Source organism: Gordionus sp. m RMFG-2023, chromosome 3 (assembly GCF_954871325.1).
Source record: "Gordionus sp. m RMFG-2023 chromosome 3, tfGorSpeb1-WG-v2, whole genome shotgun sequence".
Taxonomy (NCBI): Eukaryota; Metazoa; Nematomorpha; class Gordioida; order Chordodea; family Parachordodidae; genus Gordionus; species Gordionus sp. m RMFG-2023.
In genome coordinates, this window is record NC_088777.1 from 11894084 (window position 1) to 11904007 (window position 9924).

Consider the following 9924-nt stretch of genomic DNA (forward strand, 5'->3'; position numbering starts at 1 on the left):
ATTGCTTAAAAATTGAGCATTAAGATTTAGAATTTTTTTTATTATATGCATTATTTTTACTTAAATTTTTGAATGTATTTTTAAATGTTTATAATCTATTTTTAAATGGAATTTTTTTTAAAAATTAAAAGTAAACTATTTTGACTAAGGCTAAATAAAAAGTTTTATAATGAATAATTTTAAGATTAAGGTAGTAATAACAAGTTGATAACATTTCCCTACCCACTCGATTTAATGGTGTCGGAATGAATTTTGCCCACTATTCTGCTTGTATCATTTTACCAATTTAAATTTCCTTCGAATCAAATGTATAGTCAAATTTATATTTAAACTAAAACAATCTTCAAGATGGCTATTGGGATTTCCATTTTAGGTTAAGATGAGAAAAATTTTAGTTCGGATTCGGTTTAGGTTAAGTAAATAATAGCGGTTAATATCGGATAATTGTTCAGTTTCAGTTTGGGTTCCAATTTTTTTATATTCTATTTAAATTTTCTAACCATGATTGTAAAAATAAACCCAAACTATTTTATCGTAAATAAAAAATTTAGATAAATAAAATTAGTGGACTTCATTTTTGATCATGAGCCGATCAGTTTCTATATAAAAAATTGTTAACCTCTGAAGATTATTTAAAATAAAAATTTTTTAAAATGAAGATCTTTTTAAAAGAATATTTTTTTGAAAATGTTCAAACAGAATAGATAAAATTTTATCTAATTCCTAATTTTTTTTTTGTAAAAAAAATCTTATTTGATTTTTATTCATAAAAAATCTTTCATGATGAAATCAGATTTATTTTCTTTTCTTTTAAAAAAAATCTATATTCTCCTCCAACAATTAATTAACAAATAAAGAATATCCGAATTATTTATCATTATGTCAGATAGGCTTATAGCCTGACTTTCAAATTTACTTACCAATATTGAAAATTAACTATGGGCCTTCTAGGTCTAACAAATGCAGGAGTAGATACAATTGTATTGTTTCATTGAAATTACAGGTGACAGGTTAATATCTGAGTCAGCATATTTGTCAGTATCCAAGGAGTAAGAAGAGGCTTGCAGCAATGTATTGGATGGGGCCTAGAGGGTTCTGGCTAACTAAATTATTAACTATAGCGAGATTTTACAGTATACATTATATTTTTAAAATTATAGATATAAAATAGGAAAATGAAATAATTTAAATTATACAATTATAAAAATGTAATATGAAAGAAAATATATTTCATTTTTACTACATCAAAGTAATGTCTATGAATTAATTAATTACATAATTATAATAACTTTTTAATTTATTATAAATAGATGCTGCACTAGAAAATTTATAAATTTATAAAATTATCATTAAATTAATATTTTTATAAAAAGTAGTTTGCTTTTATAAACGCTAAGTGAAAGAATGTACGTTTATATTGTATTGTATTACACCAAGATCATTGTAGAATAAACCAAGACCAACACCATATTTTATATAATAGATTATATAATGTATCAAAATAAAACCATACATTAATTTCGCCAGATATACAAAATATTAGTAGAGAGTCGGTAATAAATTAAAAACACATTTAAAAAAAATTCTGTTTAATATCACGTTTTATACTTTTAGTCCTTTCCTGTCAACTAATTATACTTTGCTTTCTAAAAAATATATAATTTTATAATACGTAAAGTAATATATTGTATATTTTATAATATTTATCGACAATATTTATGGATTTATAAAATACATTTTAAAAAATATAAATAAATGTAATAACTTGGGAAGAAGAGATCCCTCAAAGTCGATGATGTTAAAACCCCCCTTTCTTAGGGATAAAATTATTCAATTATAAAATGAATACAGACCAAGTGGGTTGATTAAAATTCCCATAGACCCCGGTAATTTGTATACCCCTTCTGCAAAGGAGATGATAAAATAAAGCACCAGTGATCTTGCATTGCTCCGCGGAAGATCCTGGAAAGGGAAATGGGCTCCAAAATTTTTGAATACTCTTCAGATAGAGATTGTTATGAGATCCCATATTATTTTTTGGGCAAAAGAGGGCAAAAATTATTCCCTACAAGAACCAGCGTTTAAAAAAGTTATAAATTATTTAATATTTGTATTTAAAATATTAAAAGTTTAGAATTATCTTATATTTATAGTTTTTTATTATTATATCATGATAAACTAAATGATGGGTGTAAAATTATACAATTTAAAATTTGTAAATATTAATTTTGTGATTCAAGTTAAACGAAATAAAATCAAGATTTATCTGTTTGTCCATATGGGCAACATTTATGCTGGAAATAAAACTAAAGTTATAAATGTTTTTGAAGATGATATAGAATTAGAAGATATAGATTCCAGTTCGACCAACGGTTAAGAAATTATTTTGTTTATAAGATATTTTTAGCAGAGTATTTGGAAGACATTTTATGAGGGTATTTAGTAGTTATATTTAAAATACATATTTTATTATATGTGCTTATATATTCAAATACATTTTTTTGAAAAGCTGCCCAGATCAACACAACAATAATTTAAAATCTATATTTCAATTTTCAAACCTATATTAAATGTAATTCTTAGTTAAACTGTTACTTATAGTTCATCATTTGCATCGGAAAGTAAATTAAGATTATCTTTTGATACATTTATTCATAGTCAAAATATTAGGGAAAATTGTTAAACCTAAGCACAATATAGTTTATTCTTATTGCAACCGTCGCTTTTAAATGTAGTAATAATATTGAAATTGTATAGTTATTTTATTTATTTTTAATTATATATTTTTTTTATAACATCTGTTAGTTATCGATAAAACTCAATATTCAATACATTAAAATCCTATATTTTAATATTAAACGTAATTCAATACTTTTAATCATAAATTGGTTTTTTAACCATGATTTTATTTTCATTTCGTCAATTATTCCTTCTCAGTTCTTATCATATTATATTATATTATGTTTATTATAATTATGAACAAAAAAACCAATTGTGTTTTTATTTTAGTATTATACTATACTATATGTGATAAGTTAAACTGGAATAATGGTTAATTCGAAATCCTCCAGTGGTGATTTGGAATCTTTTAATTTTAAACTATTAACAGATTACTCTGATTTCACCGCAGATGAATTACATATAGTTATTTATAGACCATATGAATTTTAAAAAAATATATATCTGAAATTAATAAAGTGGATTACCGATTTAATTTCGGGTAAAATAAGATTTTTTAAAATTAAAAATAGGCTTCATATAAATAAATGATAAATTCCATATCACTACGTCAGGATTTAAGGTATGTAATCCAAGTTAACGTACCACGTATATAATAAGTATATAACGGCTTTGATTTTGAATCATAAAGGAAGTGTAGGTTTTAGAACAATCATAGCAGCTGCCCAGGGTCGTGTCCGGCCCGAAAATAAATTCAGTGGCCCTGTAACCCCTTCCCCAAATTTACCTAAGGGAAAAATAAAATAAAGGAGTACGAGTGTTGTTTTAAAAACGGGTCCCTGGGCGGATTCTTTGTTTACGTCCATCTGCTGCTAGCTAAACATCTTGATATGAACGTGATTATTATGCAATTTGGCTTTATATAATATAAAATTATATTTCTTAAAATTTCATGATTGATTAAAATTACTAAGAATTTACATCAATCAATAAAAACTTTAAAACAATAATCTGTTTGTGTGTTTCTATTTAATTAAATTTATGCAAATTTATCTTATTTCTCTTTATACTAAAAAAAATTGTTATTTAATTGCATTTTCAGACATCATGTGAGATATAGAGTCTGTTTGTTAGGTTAATTAATTATTTAATCTTATTATTGTGTGATATAAATTTAGATTATATACTTTTGATGGGAATTTATGATGTTACTATGTCGAATCGGAGAATGCTATTACATTTTTTAAAGAGACCCTATTTTTCTTTTATTCACGATTAAAGTTAGAGTGGAAAAAAGACCAAATTTTGAATGGGCTTCCTTTTTATGTCAATTCCTAGGAGTAGGAGAGAGATACGATAGTTTTGATATACTTATTTAATTCTATAAATGTTAATTTGATAATATTTGTTTTATCAACATATAATTAAAAAGACGCCTTATTTAAACCCTTGATCAAGGCACCCCAAATTTGATATAAATGTGTAGAAAAAATATATGACTCGCTCTACAACTTACCTAAAAAAGTATATATATTCTTTTGTAAATTTTTTAAAATTAATTTTTTCATAAAAGAACGGGTTAATCGTCAGGAGTTAAAACACATTATTAATTAGGCACAAATTAGAATCAAGGAAAAAAATTGGGTTGTGAAAGTATTTTAAGAAGAAAAAAATTTAAGGGCTATCTCTGTATTTGATTTAGAGAACAAATGACCTATTGACATAGAATTTGCTAGGCGTGCATAAAATTGGTGTCACTTTAATCCGAATGGTAAGTCGTTAAGTATAATTAGAAGTCTAGTACCTTTTGAATATCCTATCCTAATCACTGCTTGAATCAAGTTAGGTGCTCAGTTGCCAATTTAGTAACATTTAGGTGAATAAATCTCATGTTGGGTAAATAAGTAAAAGTTGATAAATTGTTATTTAAAATTCCTGGCCCCTTTTCTTGCAAGCATTTTGACCCATTGTCCTTAAATTCTCGTTTCCACTCTCCGGATTCTATGCATTATATAGGGGAAACGGGTAATAAGTGACCATGCTAGTGACACATAAAAGATTTTAAGAACATTAATTTATAAAATAAAGTTAATATCAAAGTTATATCTCTAATAGTTTTCGAGATCATTCTGAGTTAAAGTCGTTTTTTAAGCCATAAACGCAGTGTTGAATGGTCACACTATTTTATTTAAATAATTTATCATTAATATGAACTAAAAAATGACTTATTTAAACCAATTCTAAACTGTTATTTTTATTTGAACCCGGAACTAAACCCGAAACTTTAAAATTGAACGAACATTAAATTTGAACGCGTTCGACACGCGTTCAAGATGAACGCGTTTGTTTACAACACTAGTAAATACTGATATTTTACGAATAACGAAGAAAAAAAAATCTAACATTAAAAAATTCACAGTATTTTTTTATAAATAATATGTCTCGCGTCTTTCGTGTTCTTTATAGTGCGCACAAATTAAGCGTTTGCATTTTGCTTAATTTTTTTAATTAAAAAAAATGTAACGCATCCCTTGTTTATGCCCTTTTATTAATATCGTCGATTCAAAATTTTAACTAAGTTCTAAAAAAGGATGAGAAAATAACCCTTATTTGCTAATATTAGTTTTGGTAAATATTAAGTATTTATTTTATTACTATAAATGCAAAATAAATTTACAAGAAATTATCTGAATTAAAGGTAATGCGATTTATACTAAAATATGTTGTAAAAAGGTTTAATATAATTATTTAGCCACAAGTTTTAATAATCTATCGACCTTCAAATATATTTTTCGAGCCTCAAAATAAAAACTAACAAAACATTTTATTTGAGAAAATCACCAGCGGGCTCCTGATTTACGGGGTGAGATCTACTTAACCACTCATTTATTATTTTGGTTTATCTGGTTAGACTTTAATATGATTTCGATCTTAATGTTAAGATCTTTTTAATAATTTTTTTTAAACAAATATTTTCCAAGAAAATATTAACATTACTTTAAAAAATATAATATAAATAATTAAAAAATAATAGAAAAGGAAATGTAAAATATTTGCATTTTATAATTTTGTAGTTATCAATGTTATAATAAAAATAAACGACAACAAATTTGTAAATGTTAATATGCAAATACTAAAAACGATTAAATTTTGAAATATAACTTAAAAAAATAGACCAAAAGAAGGAATAAGAAAATTATTTAAACATAAAATATTATAATAATATAATTAAAAACATTCATATAATAGATTCCTAAGTATAAAAATAATAGCTCTAGTGTTTTACCAATAAATTTTAAAATCAAGCTCGTTTAACGTAGCAAAATACCAAAAAATATGGCGGATAATATTTAGAGAGACGAATGATATCATTATTAAAATAAAATCAATATTAGGGAGGATTAGAGTTGGAGAATGTTGATATGAATGTTGTGTTGGGAAAATAGAAAAGGGACAATAGTAAGAATTACAGCCTTCATGGTATCTATCTCCATATATCAAGGGGTTAGGCTCCTAATAGGATAAGGGGCAAACAATATTTGGGGGAAGAAGGGAGTAGAGGATAAATGTAGAGAGTTGTTTACTCATTAGGACACCCTTAGGGACAATAAAATTCATAAAATATAAGCTTTACATAAATTAAAGAGAAGATAAGGGAAAATTGATTAGGTTTAGAGATATTGAAAGCTAACCAATCGGGTACTCCGAGGATAAAAATGAAACCATTGGTTAAAAAAACGAGAAATGTAAGTAGACCGGTAAAAAAATGGAAAGATTTGATGAGGGATAATATTGTGATGTTTAGAGAAGAACTAGAGGTGTCACAAGGAAGAAGAGAATATGAATTAGAGTGATGGCTGAAAAGATTGATAATTCTTTAATGAATGCTAGAAGAGTCTAGATAAAAGGATATTTTTTTATATTAAAATTAATATTTAAATGTTTTTGAAGTTAATTTTTTATCCTTTAACTTTTTGAGATTTTGGATATTAATTTTATGAAACGCAAATGCAGAATGCCACATTTATTTTACACTATCGAACACCTTGTTAAGATATTGATGCAATATTAAAAATTTATGTAAACTATAACATAAGCTAATGACAAAACTCTTACAGTTACCTCTTAAGCTGCATTTATAGTAAGCCAATTTGCTCAGTCGATGCGTTAATCGCTGTGTAATTTATCAAAGTAAGCCAATAATAGGTATAATTTATAAATACAGAACGAAATGATTAATAGCAACAGTTGTTTATTATTTCAAAAAGGATTATAGCTGTGACTAGTGTTGTTAAACGGCTCAACGAATCAGTTGTGATTTTGATAACATTTAATTTTGTATCGTTAGAGCAAATATCGCGCTTACTATGAATGCAGCGTTAGTTTTAATCTGATTAATTTTCACCTTTAAATGATTAAAAATGACTTTTTTCCTTTAAAGTCTTGAATGATAATATAAATTGATAAAAAAATCAAAAATATTAATCTCTATACCATAGATCCGTGTATGTACTTACTCAAATTTGCTTTAGATTAGTCGGTCTCTATATAGTCTAATCTTAATTTTAAAATTATAATCCTCTCGCACTTATCATTTATCCTCTTTTCTTAAAAAATTATACCTATTTTTCAGTTATTTTTCTCTAATTTTCTTTCTCAGATCGAATGTGATTCTCACCCATCTCTAAAATAAGAGTTAGCATAAGATCGGACTCATATCTTTGAAAGAAAAATAGAATCGATCGAACAAAAAAAGCAAATCTTTTTTCGAATCTGAACATGGAAAAATAGATTCGATGTAGGAATACCAGTTTTATACATTATTCACGAAAGAATTTTGTTAACACACTTAATGTGATAGTTAATAATTAATATTTCATTTTTTTATTGACAATTTTAAATTAAAATAAAATATAATTTAGAAATTTTATTGTATAAGTATAGTTTACTGGGAGTAGATAGAATTTAATATCTAAATTTTTTTTCTAATATTTTATTATAAGATTGATTTTTCGAACAAAATACATTAATATTGATTTAATAAGATTAAATCTGTATTTTAAGTTTAATAAAGATCAAATATTTTAAAAAAATTTAAAACATTCTACTCCATGGGAGTATTCGATTACGAATTTTTAAATACTTTCCCCGCAAATCTTTAATCTTTCCTCCACGTTCCTAGATTATTTTCATGGGGCCTTATTCTGGTAAATTGATGAACTCAAAGATTGTATTATAGCATTCACATCTAATAACTTACCTAACATAAGTATGCGATATGGGGCCAAGCTCTTCACTATGCCTTTTTTTTAAGTACACGTTTAAAATTAATATAAAAAAAAAGAAATATTACCTATTTCGATCATTTTTTTTTCTTCAAATTATACTATAATAAATTGCATTAATATTACCTAATTTATGTTCTAAGCTTTCTTTTCAAATCTCATTTTAAAAATGACGAAGACTAATTATTCTTATGGGTATGAGAAAAAGATAATAGAGAAAATGTGCTTGAAATATAATTGAAATAAGTTTATAAAAATAGTTTGGCCACCCGTGCCTTCTATAAAAGTTTTAGTTAGGACCCTTCCATTTTCCTTTGTCGTAAAGCACCAAATTTTTTATCATTTGAAGGAATAATTATCCCGCTAAAAGAGGGAAAACCTGGTGCGATAAATTTTGTATTCACATTCATATTAAAAAAATATATATAAATAGTATATTTCGCACAAACCAAAACCCATTTGATCATTGTAGGTCTATTATAATAGCTCTACTTCTAATTTATAGATTATTTATAAATTACTGTGATCATAAATTACAAATAAAAGGTTTGGATATTATAAATAAGGGTACAAAAAAATTTAACTTTAATAGTTTCTCCTATAATTTATGATAGCTGTAAATAAATAAACATTAATATTATTTATTTAGGAAGGAAATATTTTAAACGTTATAGTATATTTTTGCCGTGTCAAACTATATATAATACTAATATTTTTAAAAACCTTTTAATAAATAATATAATCCCAAAATGGATTTAATTATTCACAATAATTTTAATATTACTATATCAAATCTCCCTCTGTCTAAACTATCCTCACCGGGTAATATCACGATGTAGCTTAAGCGATACATACTTAGCACTCTCATTATTAAATTTTTCTAACAATATATCTTATTATCTTTATTTCTGGCACTCCCTACACTTTTTTTGCTCTCCTAAATAGCGAAACAATGATCCTACACCATACAGGATAGCCTAGAAATAATTTTATATTCTCTGCAACTTAAATATAAGGGACAACTTTTATCTAACAAAACATTTATTTCTATTTACTACACCCATATTGTTTCAAAGTAGCTTCTTCAAATCTATTTAGATCGGACCTATCTTTTGGGGAATAAAATATTTTATCTGCAAATAAGGTACACCTAGGGTGTCTCCATATCTAACAACTTTGTTATAGTAGCGAAAAACATAACAAAAAAAACGCCTACCTATGATGTAAGCCTGTTCTTCTTTGAACCTCCCCTCTCATACATCCTGCTTTATTTCTGATTAGCTTCACATTCGTATCAATTTCTTTATCGCATTAAATTATATTCTTAAGATGTCTCTTTAGTCTCAAATATCATCCTTAAACGTCCCTGGATTCATAGAATTATTATAGCTCGATCAAAACTAAATGTAGTTTCTTCTACTTCTCAACTCCCAATTATTATTTGCACTGTGAACACTATATAAAATGTTAGCCTTCCCGCCTTTCATAGTCACTTTTGATCACCCAATCTCTTATCTTCATGATATTTTATCATGAAATTTTCATCCAAAATTCTGGAAGCTTACATTTCAAAAACTAATTTAACATTAAAACTAACCCTGGCCTCTGCTCGAAAATACCATCTTATGCAATCTTTTTGCGGCAAGAATATTTCCTTTTTTCATTATGTTTGTCTTTTTAAAAAAAAATGCAACAAAAATCTACCATTGCCAAATAAAACGTGAAAATTATTTAAAAAAATTATGACATAGTTAAGATTCTTATAAAGTTTGCTAAAGTAAAGATACTAAGGAAGTTAACTAAGTTACTTAGTTTATTTTGCTAAATTAAATTGAAAGTAGTAATCCTTAACATTCAGTTTTTTTTACACAATTTTCCTTTGTAAATATGCTTTAATATACACTTGATGTCTATTAATCTAAAAAAGTATAATCTTATAAAATTTTGGTGGGTATTGTTT